The sequence below is a fragment of the Camelus ferus genome, chromosome 7 (assembly GCF_009834535.1).
Source record: "Camelus ferus isolate YT-003-E chromosome 7, BCGSAC_Cfer_1.0, whole genome shotgun sequence".
In the NCBI taxonomy this organism is placed as follows: Eukaryota; Metazoa; Chordata; class Mammalia; order Artiodactyla; family Camelidae; genus Camelus; species Camelus ferus.
This window is the reverse complement of record NC_045702.1, coordinates 9,945,355-9,959,351: the sequence shown is the minus strand read 5'-3', so window position 1 is coordinate 9,959,351 and position 13,997 is coordinate 9,945,355.

Below are 13,997 nucleotides of genomic sequence, written 5' to 3'. Positions count from 1 at the left end.
GTTTGGCCGCCGGCGCCCGGGGCGGCAGAGGCGCGGCCGCGGCGCTGGGCAGTGGCGGCGGGGGCGCGCTTGCTCCCCGCTGCCCCCGCGCGCCCCCGCCGCCGCCGGGCCGGCCGGCCCTCTCTGTTTTTGTTTTGATGGAACCCGCGTGCAGCTGGCGCGTGTCGAGTCACGTGCCGTGGGCGGGAGGGGGCTGGGGCGCGGGAGGCGAGGGCGCGGTGACGCACGCGTCCGGAGGGCCGGGCGCCCGAGGGGGCTGCCACCCCAGGGGCGAGGGAGCGTGTGCCCCAGACAGATCCCGATCGCGCCGGATGTCAAGGCCGCGTCTGGTGGGGTTCGTAGGAGTTGATCCTCGGTGAGCACTATACGGACGTGGGTGTAAATCCCACGGCACTTTGAGTTGGTCGTCACAGCATGTAGGCGAGCTTAGTCCATCCGGGCAGTGGGGAGGGGGCCGGGGGGCGGGCCGGCTTGGGCTGGTTCGGTTAGAAATCGAACAGACTTTGTCGGCCTGTCTTATCTGTGGGCATATAGAGACCTATATATGTGGTTCTTAATTTTGGCTGCATGTTATAAGCAACGTCCGATGCCCGGCCCAACTCCAGACCAGTTGAACACAAATTCAAATAGGGCCTGAACATAGTGTATTTTTAAAAGACTTCCCTAAGTATTTTTGATGTATGGCGAGGGATAAGAGTTTATAGAGGTAACCAGCTTGCTGGAATAATTGTGAAGCCATCCATCTTTAGGTACAGAATAGCTGAAATGTCACTAGACAGGGTCACTATGTGCTGGCTTTGTGGTTACACAGACATGGAAATACTGGATGAAATATTGTTAACCCCCTACCCCCCCATTTTACAGTTGGCAAAACTGAAGCTCAGGAAGTTGAGTAAGAGTTGGTCAGTGACAATCCTAAGTAGTACCCAGGGAGACTGACTCCAGAACCCGTTCTTTCAATCATTATGTATGCTGTGTTGGAAATCTGCCTTTACCTAAGGGCCACCACGTATTTGTGCCAATAGGAATAGTTTGTGTTTGCCTAAGGACCAGCCAGTTTATACACATGTATTTATATATGTTTTTTTATCTGGAGACTTTTGTTTATATCAAAGGGAGGAGAATCACTTGACGAAGTCTCTAAGGCCTACTTACATTTTCAAGAAGTTTACTGTGAAGAGAGGAGAGAGGATCCCAGTAATTTGAAGTAAGCTTATTCCATGGAAGTTTTTGTTTTTGTTTTGAGACTTGAACATATGTGTTAAGTGAAGGGAAGAGTCCAGAAGATGCACAGCGACAGAAGTCCTTAAGGTTGCTGGATATTATATAATTTGGGGGGGGGGGAGTCATAGGCTAGGTGTAACAGAAAGTGCGAGACAATATACAGAGTAGCAGAAGTTCTACCATGAAAATGTAGGAGAAAAAAAAACTACTCTGGTCTGAAGTACAGAAGCCTTGCTTCTGCAACCCCCTTCTTCCTTTGATTTATTTCATTTGCCTCTCCTTCAGACAAACTCTCAGTGGGAATATTTAGATATAGGGGTAATCCATTTATTTTGAAAATGTAATCATTGATGTATTCGCTAAAGATATACCAAGTAAAACTCACAGGCAACTGAAGTTTTTTCCCTGAAAACAAAGGATTCCAATTACAATGTTTTCGTGACCAGTGCTTATTATTAAATGGTATTGTGTCACAAAGAAATGTTTTTGCTGCTAATGATTGCTATCTAATATTGCTATGGCAGATGTAGGCAAATTACTTACCAAGTTTTCGAGATTGTTTTTCATGTTGCTTACAGCTTTAGTGACGAAAGCTTATAGATCTATGAGGGCAAGGCTGACATAAGCTCTCTAGCCCCATCTCCTTCCCTCCACTGTCACCCTGTTGACCAGCAAAGATACTTCAATCCAGCATTGCCAAACCACTTGTGGTTCCTTTGCACACCTCTCTGCCTTCTCCTACGGTACCTTTTTCAGGAAATTTCTCTTGATTTCTCCTCGGAAGACGTTTAAAATGTCCTATGTCACCTCTACGTAGGCCTTGTACCTACTTGTCTTCACTGCATTTTTCACAGCAGTACATTGTTTTTCTTTATACATTGGATGTCGCTACTAAATTGAGCTCATAAGAGGTGGGAATGGTGATTGTTTATTTGTGTATCACTGGCACACAGTAGGCGCTTAAGTTTATTGTGTTGGTCTAAACTGAATTTGAGTTGCATTATTTGTGTTGATCACTCATCTTCGTTCTTAACTGTCCTCACCTCTGCTGCTAGCTACTAGGCTAAAAGCACACATCTTTGCACAGAGAATACAGGGTACTACTAGCACTAATTTAGTACTAGTAAAAGAAATAGGAAGGAAGGGACAAAACGTAATCAGTCTCTCACTTGTTTCCCAATTTCATTCTCAATTGGCCAATTGGACAATGTTTATTTTCTTGGTTACTCACGTATGCTGGGAGAGATGCTCAGCATTATCATTTTTCAACTTACTTAAGAAGGAAGGAGTGGACCGATGAACGTACCTTTTATGTGTAGTAGCAGAGAACAGATGCATCATCACGTTTCTTTATGCTGTAATTTTCAGATTTAGTATTGCAGAGAGATTTGTAGAGCAGCACTGTCCCATAGAGCTTTCTGGGAGGAGAGAAATGATTTATAATATATTTATAATGACTTACGAGTGATATCCACTGGCCACTTGAGGCTAGTAAGCCCTTTGAATGTGGCTAGTGTGACATAGGAACTGAACTTCCAAATGATTTAAATGTAAATAGTGACGAGTGGCTGTTGGCCACTGCGTTGGACAGCACAGTTATAGAGGATTTGCTTATGTTTAAGTCTAGTATTTGATAGGTAAACATTAGATTGTGCTTTTAAAGGAAAAAATCTTGATTCATTTTTCTGGGGCTTACCACTACACTTCCTGTTCATAGGCTATAAAGTGTTTACAGGCTGATATTTTTGATCTATGTGAGGCCTTTATATTGTAGAGCATCTGTCTGTGTGTTCTTTGAGCTTTTCATGTAGTTCATGTGGTCTCCCACTTTAAGGAGCAGAGTGGAGTGATTATGAGTAATTACGACTTTGAGTAATTATTTTAAAAATCAAATGGATTTGATCCCTTGGTGCATAAACTAATTGGAAGCCCCACGAGCTTAATCAATATTTCTCTAAGATGTATTGTGAAGAGCAGGCGCCGTGTTCATCTTGTGGGCCATAGTATCCCCAGTGTCCTCGTATGGTACCTGACACATAGCAAGTGCTCAGAAATATTTGTCGCGTGAATGTTGAAATAATTTAACCCCTCTAATTCAGTTTCAGAGGGTGTGTTGTGGACCTGAAGAGAAAGCCAAGGGTCAGTAACTACACTGAATTTACAGTTCTTCTGAGGAATGCAATCTGTCTGCATTATCCTTAACTCCGTGAGTTTGATTTCTTTCCTGTAAGATACGTAGCAGGAATTATTACCCTTATTTGGTGACAGATTGAAAAATAAAGTCACAAGAAGATTTGGTGGTCAGGTCACACACGAGAGGTTGGAAGTGTAAATCGTATTGAAGTCGTTTCTGTTGCTTTGTGCACTTGTCTGATTCTCCTTCAGAGAAATAAAGTCATGCACTGAACTCTTTTAGTTAGAAAATTCAGCTTGCAAAATCGAAGGTAATTATGTATGTTAATAGAGTCTGAAAAGAGCACTGAAAATATCTCTCATATGGCATGACATTGAGAAAACAGCTTCTATAAGAGAAACAGGAATGGAAACGTTTATTTCTTAAACTTCTAAATCTCAGGCTGTGGTAATCCTAACACCCAAGTGATAAACTTCTCAAAGAGGGTATTTTAAAGTGTAAATAGAAACAGATGTTTAGTCATGCAGATAACCACTACTAGACTTTGAAATATTTATATAAAAAGGTATGAGATACATCAAACATCTGTTTAGAACCTGAGCCCTAAGGCTGAAAATTGTAGATTGCATTTCACGTGGTGGATCCTGTATGGGTGGGTTGATGACGCAGCCCCATATGTGGTCTGGTACTTACAGGAGATGATGCAGACTCTCCTCCCAGTGCTGTGCGTCAGACTTACCTAGTTTGTGGTGGTATGTGTGGCTGGATTATAGGTTTGTCCTCATTCCTAGGACACAGGCTAGCTTCCTGTCTTTCTGCCACGATGTGTTCCAGAAATGAAAACGAATTTTAAACTAGAGTAAGTAAAACATAATTGAAAGTATGAATCTGTTCTCTTTAAAAAAAAAATCATATAATACATTCCAAGATAAAATGTGAAGGTTTATTTTAGGGGGAGGAGTGGCGGTTACTTTCTTTTTTAGCAGTTTCTGGTCTCTTAGTCTTATGATCGTTTTCCAAATCCCTTTGGTGCGAACCTCTTTGGTGGTGGTGGTGGTGGTGAGCAGCCCCAAAACCAAAAACAAACTATCAGCCATGTGTCCCATAAATTCCTGCTGTTGCCCTCAAAACCGAACCAAAGACAGTCATTACAAGACAAAACCAACCCTGCTGTCAGCAACAGAAGTTAACCCACCAGCCCACCCAGCCGAATAAGAAAGCCTATGAGATTTGAGTTGTTGCTTTTGTGGAGAGGTCAGTAATGTGAAGTCTTTTTTTAGGCACTAAATGTGAATTACTCGTAACAGAAAAATTTTACCTGCCTGTCTAACTATATTTATTGTGCAGTAGATCAAGATGTAATCAACCTAGAAGATCCTTGAAGGCTTGTTAAAACCCAGATTGCTGGACCCCACCCCACAGTTTCTGACTCCATACGTCTAGAGTGGGCCTAATAATCTGCATTTCTTGCAAGTTTCTAGGCAATGCTGATGTTGCTGGTCAGAGGACTGCATTTTGAGAACCATTGGATTTGATCATCTGAAGTTCTATAATTCTGTGCCTGTTTTCTTCCTCTTTTAAAGTTGCAGCACCTGTCCTTTGATTTCTGCAACATTATTTCATTTAAAGATTGCTCTATGGCAAACTGAGGTTTAAAGGTTAAAATGGATTGAATTAATTTTGAGAATTTCTTCAGAATTTCGTATATTTTGCAAAAAGTTTGAGTCTGTTAAAACTCAGATTGAAATTCTTACCCAATGGTAAAAGTCTCCAGGTAATATTTATTGAAGTATTTCTGATGTTATTAAATGGCAAAACTGTCTGCTGCTTCCTAAACCTAAATGTTGTATAAAATCTAAGTGCCTTTTAATACAGCTACAGGGTGTGATGCAGCACATTAGATAATTGTGAAGCTCACTAAATAAATGGTTTTTATGAGACATAGTTCTTTTCCTTGTTAAAACTGGTCTGTGGGTCCATAGTGGGTTCTGATAGCGTTGACCCAGGTGTTGTCCTCTGAAGATAACTGCCTCAAAGAAATCTCCTGGTTGCAGGAATGAGATGCCCATCAGGAGAGGAAGAGTAAGCTAGGGCAGGGCCATTCCCTATGTTGAGGACTTCGGGGAACAGTGGAGGCTCTGCACTTCATAAATGAAGAGGCTCTGGGGCTGAAATCTGGTAGGAAGGCAATGGAGATACCAGGAGGCATCTTAAAGCAGCCCTTGCAGAGTAAGCACACTGTTCTTACCCAGAGTGAATGTTTACTTTGCCAGGTTGGGGCCAGGAGTTGGGGAGAGGACTCAGGGAGGGGTTGATGGAGATGCCAAGGTCTTCTAACAGGTGGTGTTCTGAAAGCATTCCACATTAAACTTGACTCCCAGGTGCCAAGAGTGAGATGGACTCAAGGTTAAGGTGGGTTGAAGTGAGGTTTGACAGCACATTTTAATATGAGTGAATTCTTTGGATAAGAAAGAATAGTAAGATTTTGGGGGAAAATATAATCTTATCTGAAAACAAGGAAATAAAAAAAGAAATGGGTGAGGAGTAAGGAATGGGACGGTAAAATTAAAGATTGTAAGTATTTAATGGTCTAAAATGTTTTGTGGTTATGGCAAGATTAGTTAATAGTCCAGGCTTCTTTTGTTTGAAAATTAATTAATTAATGAATTTTCCTTTTTATTTCCAGTGAATCCTTCAGATCATCACCATATGCTATTATTTGACTTACATCAAATGCCTTTCCAAAGTTATGCCCAGAACTCATGCAGTGCTTACATTTTTAGATTGCTTTATGATCGTTAACTAGTTTAAATCAAATTCCTGGAAGGCACACTCAATGCTTATTACTGGATGTGTTTTATGGATTAGGAAACAAATCATTTGTGTAGCACAGGCCGCAAACCTGGGCTGAAGCCAAAAAAATCTCCCTGCTTTTCACATCTACTGGTTTTAATTTTATCTTGAAATTCTCCGTTTTCTAACTTCTTTTATAAAATGGTTGAACCTTAAATCCTAGGGTTGATTTAGCATCTGTAGAATTGATTTTAGACTGTATTTCATGGATATAGCCTTAGATTTTGATCCACTGTTGATTTCTTTGAAAAAAAGAACTATGTGTGATTTGCTACTCAGATCTGCAGTCACTTCTTGACTCAAATATCTGTGACATAATCTTCATAACTAAATCTGTGAAACTGTTTTGAATTCTTTAGACTTGACAATTTGAGGCTGGGGTTGGCAGTCTGGATGACAGGAGTGCTGGGGAAGGCCCATGGGCCAGTTTTCACTGAGCAGCTGGAGGGAAGGAGGTGCTGCTGTGTGATCGCCTCCCTCCGTCTTTCTTAGAGTTTGTCACCCCACCCCCCACCCCCAGTAACTTTAAAAAGCTTCCTGTGCTTTTGGGAGTTAAGGTACTTATATTTTTCTTTTGTTTAATCACACTGGCACTTGGTAACATCTGTCTCTGTCTTTGCCCTCCTGACTTCCAGCTTCTGACATTTCTGTTTCTCTGACAGCTAGGCGGCTGGCTTCTGATTGGCCAAAGCTCCCTGTGGATGTCCTTTGCAGTCCTCCCTCCACACTCTTCTTCCTTTTCCTGCTAGTTCTCTTTCTGTGCTATGGCCAATCTTACTTAGTTTGGTGGAAGGAATATTGAGGTAGAGTAATGTTAGTATCTCTGATAACGATTGATGGGTACCTGCCTCTTTGCATGCTGTGCTGGAGACTCTATTTTTTTCACTGGATTTTAGTTCCCACTCGCTGTAGAACTGTGGGAGGGTCTCCAAGTCTGTGCTGTAGGCTGCTCATCTGTAAAATGAGGGTTTGTAGTAAGGTGTTTCTGGCTCTAATTTCGTGCTGCAATTGCATTTATTCACATTGTGGTACGGTTGGAAATCCTCACAGGAGTGCTTTAGCTTTTTGAAAGATATGTGAATTAAGACTGGTCTCAGTGTAGGGGTGTTGCTTCTGAGTCCCAGGATCAGGAGACCCAGGACTCCTTGGATCAGACTGTCTGCAGTATGTCTGGCCCTTTTTTCCCTCCAGGAGTTAGGGATGGGTGTCAGGTGCACCCTTCTCCGCCCGTGCGTGTTATCTACATCAGAAGCCTCGAGAACTAATTGAACCTGAACACTCCGCTTAAGAACACTCCACACCTCAGTTTGGAAGATTCTGCTGCTTCTCATCTCTGTGATAGAGGCACAGGGTGGTATTTAGACCACTAGGGGAGTTTCTGGGAACCTGCTTAATACTTCTATTAATTCTTGAACAACTCGTTAAAAGTTCTATCCCAGATCTCTCTCTTGCAAAATTGTACATAGTCTGTGACCTTGCGTGCTTGTTTCCTATTTCCAGGGGGAATTTTTGTTAGTGCTGAGTCTTTTCGTAATGTTCACAGCTACGCCAAGCTACTTACCTGTTTGTTGTCAAGGCCATTGACAACTGTTTTGCTTTCTGCTTTTATACTGATGTATCATGCATTCATGGCACGTATCTGTCCATTTTCTAAAAATCTATGATGATCTTAATTTGTTTCTTTATGTTTCCAGAAAGATTAATCATTGCTATGCTAGGAACACTTAGTTGATCAGCTTTGTCCTTAGTACCACTAATATTCCTTCAGCTTTTCCTAACTTTTAGCTTTTCAAAATTGTGTAATACATACTTTTTATAGGCTCTTCCCAAAAGAGTTTATGATGACTTTGCAGTCTTTAGTGATTATTGCCTGAAAATACAGGTACTTGATAGCAACAAGTGGGAAGTATTTTTAAATATAATGCCATTCAGAGCCTTTCTTTGGATTTTATCTTTGAAATCTGTGGTCTACCTTTTGCTTTTTAATTAGTTGATGAAAAGTTACTGTACTTGCAGGCTTCTCTTCTTTTCATGGAAAAAGATATCAAAATCCCCCTTTGCTCCCACTTTTAAAGGATTCAGAATTAAGATTCTTTCTGCCATTAATTTAATTCTTCTGAAAAGGAACATAGGAGTTTGTTCTTTGCTGTGCGTATATCTTTGTTCCTATAACTAGCAGTTTGGAACAAGGACTTTATGAGCTTACTGCATCAAACCCTTTCATATCAGCTGCAGAAAATCTTTTCAAGATACATATTTTTCAGTAATAGGAGATCCTTTGAGATTCTAAACAAACAAATATTTCAACAACAGATTTGCTTTAAAAAGATTTCTGAGGCGATTGTCTGTCTGAGAAATCATGCCTTACATGTTAGCTGCAGAGCGTTTGCTTGTGTGTGGGGAACGTTTTGGTGGCATGATATCCTGGGCTCATTCTGTGTCCGTGGTCCCAGGCCCTTGACCGAGGAAGTCTCAAGTGGTTGAGGGACGACCACGGTGGCATCCTGAGGATCTGACTGGAAATGCCCTCCCTCTGACTGTATTTTGTTGTTGTCTTTGGACAGTACCAGTTGTTTGAAAGCACTGAATTGCATTTGTATAAATATGCATACATAGTACTTGCTAAAACATCTTTTTGGATCATTGTGCTCTTTCAGAGTTAAGAGATCCAAGCTCTGGAAAGATGACTCACCAGGAACATGTCAGGTCCTGGACATTCCCGGTAAACAGTCTAGTGTATTTTGGATCATGGCTCTTTCTGTATTACTGTTCGTGCATTGGAATCCTCCTAATCCTCAACGTGGTGTCTAGGAGCAGGCACAAGTAAACACGTCCTCTCTGGACATACTTTCTGTCCAAAACTGAATGAAGGAAAACAAACAAGAACACTTAAAGGTATCTGCAGTCTGTCTGAAGGCTGTGGATGCTGGTGCCCTATGGCCTTGAGTTACTGACAAGCTATTCCTCTCCTTGTTTATTCTCCTTTCTTTCCATGTTCTTTACTCCCTCAAGTTCCTTCCTGTGCACCCTGCCCTGCACCCTGCCCTCCTCCCCGCCCTGGAAAAACAAAACAAAACAGGTTCTTTTCTGTTTCTCCTGCTCTTCTTCCTTTCCCTTTTGCCTTTCCCATTCCTAGTATGGATACACCAGTCACACCCTACAGTTCCCACAGGCATTTTTTTATCCTGACAAATGGCAGCCCAGAGCCAGAGACAGGTTTTACTCTTGACAAGATTTCATGCTGATGCAGACTATTCCTAAAGAGTTTTGTATGTTTATATATCAGATGCCAAGCTGAATGGGAAATACATGTGAAATTCTTTCAGATATTTAAATAGGCATTCAAGAAGGTGTCAGATTGAAGTTTAAATTTTGTGCTAAAGGACATTCTGCTCAAATTTACATAAGAGTAATCATGCAGATAATAAATTTCAGGACTCTTTGTATTCATGACATTTTTGGTAAGCAAAGATGTGGTTTTGGTTACAATAATGTTTTTTAAATTGCTTAAGCTCTAGCAAAGTTTGGTATTAAAAGTGACAGAGTCAAATTTGTGCTAAACACACGACTATTACTTATGCCACTGTCAAGAATCAGAGTATTTTACACCTCTAAGGGGCTTCAGAGCTAACTTAATTTAATCTTTTTATTTTATAGATGAGACAGTTTACTTAATTTTAAACTCCTGGTTTGTGGCATAGCCAACCACAATTAGGTCTTCCACTTCCCTGTCCACTCTGCTTTTTTTTTTGAGGTGGGGGCAGAAAGTTAAATTTATGAAATTTAGAGGTAACAAGAGCAGAGAAGCCTGGAAAGAGTATGTGACTTCTAAACCTGGCTTGACTTTAATTCGCTAGTTATGAGGTGTTGGACTGGGGGTTAACCTCTCTGGATCTCACTTTTATGGAGGGTTGAACTTTAAGATCTCTTCCAGGTCTGTGACTTGTGATCAAGTGAGAAAAATGAAATAGATTTAGAATTTTCCTATTTTGCATTTGTGCAGTCTCAATCTGAGTGTTGTTTCAAGAAGAATCATTCCTACTTTTTAGTGGGTATCATTTGTATTTCTTCTTGTTAGTGAATCAGCTTTTCCAAAGTGTATTGTTAGACACCGCTTGTTGTTTTAGTCAACATGATAGATGCCTCTGGCATCACCTTGATTAACTGAAGTAAACACACGTTCAGAGGTCACTCCCCGCTAGTTTCAAACTGGTGGAAGAGTACCATGCAGGAATAGTCCAGAGACAGATGACTGAGAGGTGCTTTTTTTTTTTTTTCCAGATTGTTGACAGTTTCTTACAGTGTTCAAGAGTAACGTCATATAAATATAATGTAAGAGAATCGGCTATTCTGACTCCTAGAGTTGCCTTATTTTGGGATAGTGGAACAGGTTTTTCCGTTCTCAGTAGGATAATCTGCCATTGTTTGTGTCGGACAGTAGACAGTTGTGGCAATCTGGGAAGGGTAGGAAGGATGAGATGAGTTTAACATACTGGAGAAAAAGCTGAGGAGACCAGAGAAGCTTTTCTAAGACCAACTGAGCTTTGAGACCTTTGCCTCATTGCTTAGCAGAGGTTCCTATGCCCGTCTTTGTTTAAAGAAATCCATTCCTTCAGTAAACACTTTCTGAATACCCATCATGTGCATCGCATTGATCTGGGTGCTGTGGGAATTACAAAAGAATTATTCATCCAGAGCTTCTTCCTCTAGGTGTTTACTCTCTAACTAGGTCCCCAGTGGTTAGGTCATGAAATGATGCAGCAGGTGTCCGGGTACCCCAAAGAGTGGTCTAGACAAGGAGAGAGAAGGGAGGACTCAAGCTGTAGGAGAAGACCCCAAGGAGCCATGACACTTGAACAGTTTGAAGGAACAATAGTTAATAATAGCTGAAGAACTTGTTTTAATTTTCTCTTGGGAGAGAATACAAGGGATGCAGTTGGGTTGGGCTGGGACATAGGTCTGGGATTGGGAAATGACGATTGTATATTTTAAGGTGGCAAATGAGGGCCCTATGGAAGTACCAGAGCCCTTGTAATCTCTTTTTTTTGTTGTTGTTATTTAAAATTTCAAACCTTTAGAAAAGTACTATGAACATTTATATACCATCTCCTAGATTAATTTTGCCATACTTGTCTCATGCTCTGTGTTTGTATGTGTTTTGAATCAAATGTGGTATATATATTTGTATTACTTTGTTTAACCACTTGAATATAAATTGCAGATACTATGACATTTCACCTCTAAATACCTGCTAAAGAAGACTTTCTTCTGTGTAATTGCAATACAGTTATCACACCCAACAAATTTTGCATTGATATAATAACATGGTCTAGTATATAGATAATATTTAAATTTGGGATTGGGCTGTGTGTTTATTTTTTTAAATCAGGTGGACTTGTCTGGCACAATGTATGAATGGGTGGAGCAAGAGACTAGGGCCACGGAAACTAGTTTATACATATTTAAAAAGTCATATATAGCCATAAAGATACAGGGAGCTCATTATAGTCTGATATGTTATAATCTTGAAGATACAATCTTAAATAAGAATGAGCATAGAAGAGTGTGGAAAAGAATTTATAAATAGTTGTGGATAGATAGATAGATAGAACGAACATCTCTGGAAGGATAAAAACCGAACTATAACATTTCATGCCTTTAAGAGAAGGAAGTAGGTAGCTGGGGGGCAGGGAGACTTTTCCCTGAATACTCGTTTTCACCTTTTGAATTTTGGACATAGAATTTCTTCAAAAATAAATAGTAAATAAGTAAGCATAGACTTACGTTGATGCTGTTATGAGCTTTGTAGGGTGTAGGACAATACTTCTCTTTATGTCCTAAAGAAATTTGGAGAATGAGACCTGAATCAAATGTGGAGGAAATGTTTTATCTTTTAAATTTTGAAGGGAAATTTAATGTTTGTGTCACTTAATGGAAAAGGATCTTCATGTTACAAGAAGGTACTTTTTTTTTTTTTTTTTCCAGGAACTGCTGGTGTGGAGGGGAGGGACTTGATGGGGATTTGATATCCAGAAAGTTAGAATTCCATAGAGGAAAGCACAAAGGAAGATATGGTAGGAGTTTGCTTATTCCTCCTGGAGTAAAAGATAATTTTTTCTTCCTCTAAGAATGAGAAAGAAGAAGAGAGTTTTGTAGTTTGTTTCAGTAGAAAAGTATAAAAGATGGCAAATAGGACTCAGAATTTACATTGTGTGTATTCTTGTCTATCTTTGATGATAGAAGATAAGTACATTTAAAAGCTGCTAAGAGAAAATGAACATTTCAGGATAATGGCTGTCTGATCTTTAAAATACTAGAAATCTATGTAATTAGCAAATTATTTCCATTTGATAGTAATTTGGTCATTTTGTGGGATAATTTTTATGTGATTATATGGTGAACTTGTGTGATATTTATGCTTAAAAATTACTCTTTCGAAGTGTTTTGAGTATGTTGCAGGAGAGGTTAAAGTTAATTTCGGAGTTGACTCAGCTACGTTGTTTTCTTTCTGTTTTTGTATGATTAACATAAAGTTATTGATTGGTACTTAGTGCTGGTTCTCTTGAAGACCAGTGTTTATTAATCAGTGAGTGTTGAATTGCTCCCAGTGTCCATTAGGCATCCTGTGGTTAATGGAGACAGATGGTCTGCCCTTGATAGATGCTTCTGGAAAGTTAACATTTCAACAGTGCTCGTAAATTCCTGCCAGGGAGGGAAGCCACTGACTGCTCAGGCAAGCCTTCAGGAGGAGGGGAACCTGTGCTGTCTGAATGGGCATCTGGGGTGTGACTTGTAGGTGAAGAAATCTGATTTTATAAATTCATTCAGAGTTGAAGGGGGCTGTGAGACTGTATGATGATACCTGCGCTAAGCAAGCTTACAGGAGATTGCATATCCCGGTGAGGGAACTTGCAGTGGGAGATGTACTGGGGTCACTTGTAGACTGGTCGAAAGGATAAAATTTGGATCATAACCTTAATTGGTGAACATCGAAGTAAGGTAGGGAAGAATGGGATATTTTCACGTGATATTTTCATTAAGTCATAAGAATTTGATGGAGGACTTTTTTTTTTTTTTTTTTTTTTTAACTCCAGGGGCTATTCTGCCTGAAAAACTGGGGCTTAAAAATTAGAGCATCTTCACTCTACAGTGTAGTGCTGGATAAGCATGATGAATTCTTCTCTGTTGTCTTTGTAATTAGTTACTAAAAGCCCCATTACCCTGTGGCAGGTATGTTACAATACAAAGGAGAAATAAATGTAATAATAATAATGAGTGCTTACCATGTGTTGGGCACTTTGCTAAATTTTTCTATTATCCCATTAGTCCCACAACAGCCCTAGGAAATGGATACTATTATCATTCCCTCTTTATAGAAAATCAAAACTTAGGAAAGCTCAGGGCTTGGAGCCCAAGTAGTGCCAGGTAGCCTGACTCTAGAGAAGCTTGTGTTCTTAGTGTGATAGAATTTCTTTTGCACATTTCAGCTTCTTTCCAGTTGTGTTTTCCTTAGGATATAGCCTGATCACTTTGAGACATCTTATCTCCCAAATGAACACTTAGAAAATACAGTTATTGTTAAATATTTAAGCACTAACTGTTAGCGTAGTTTCTTTTTGGAGATTGCTGATCTTAAGCTCTTTTATGGTGATTCTGAGTAGTACTTTCATTTAGAGGATGGACCGTTAAAAATGAAGAAAGTTGCAAAAAACCCAAGGGTAATGCAAAGGAAAACTATTTTTACTTAGATTCAGTTATTGTTTATATTTCCCCCATTTGCTTTATC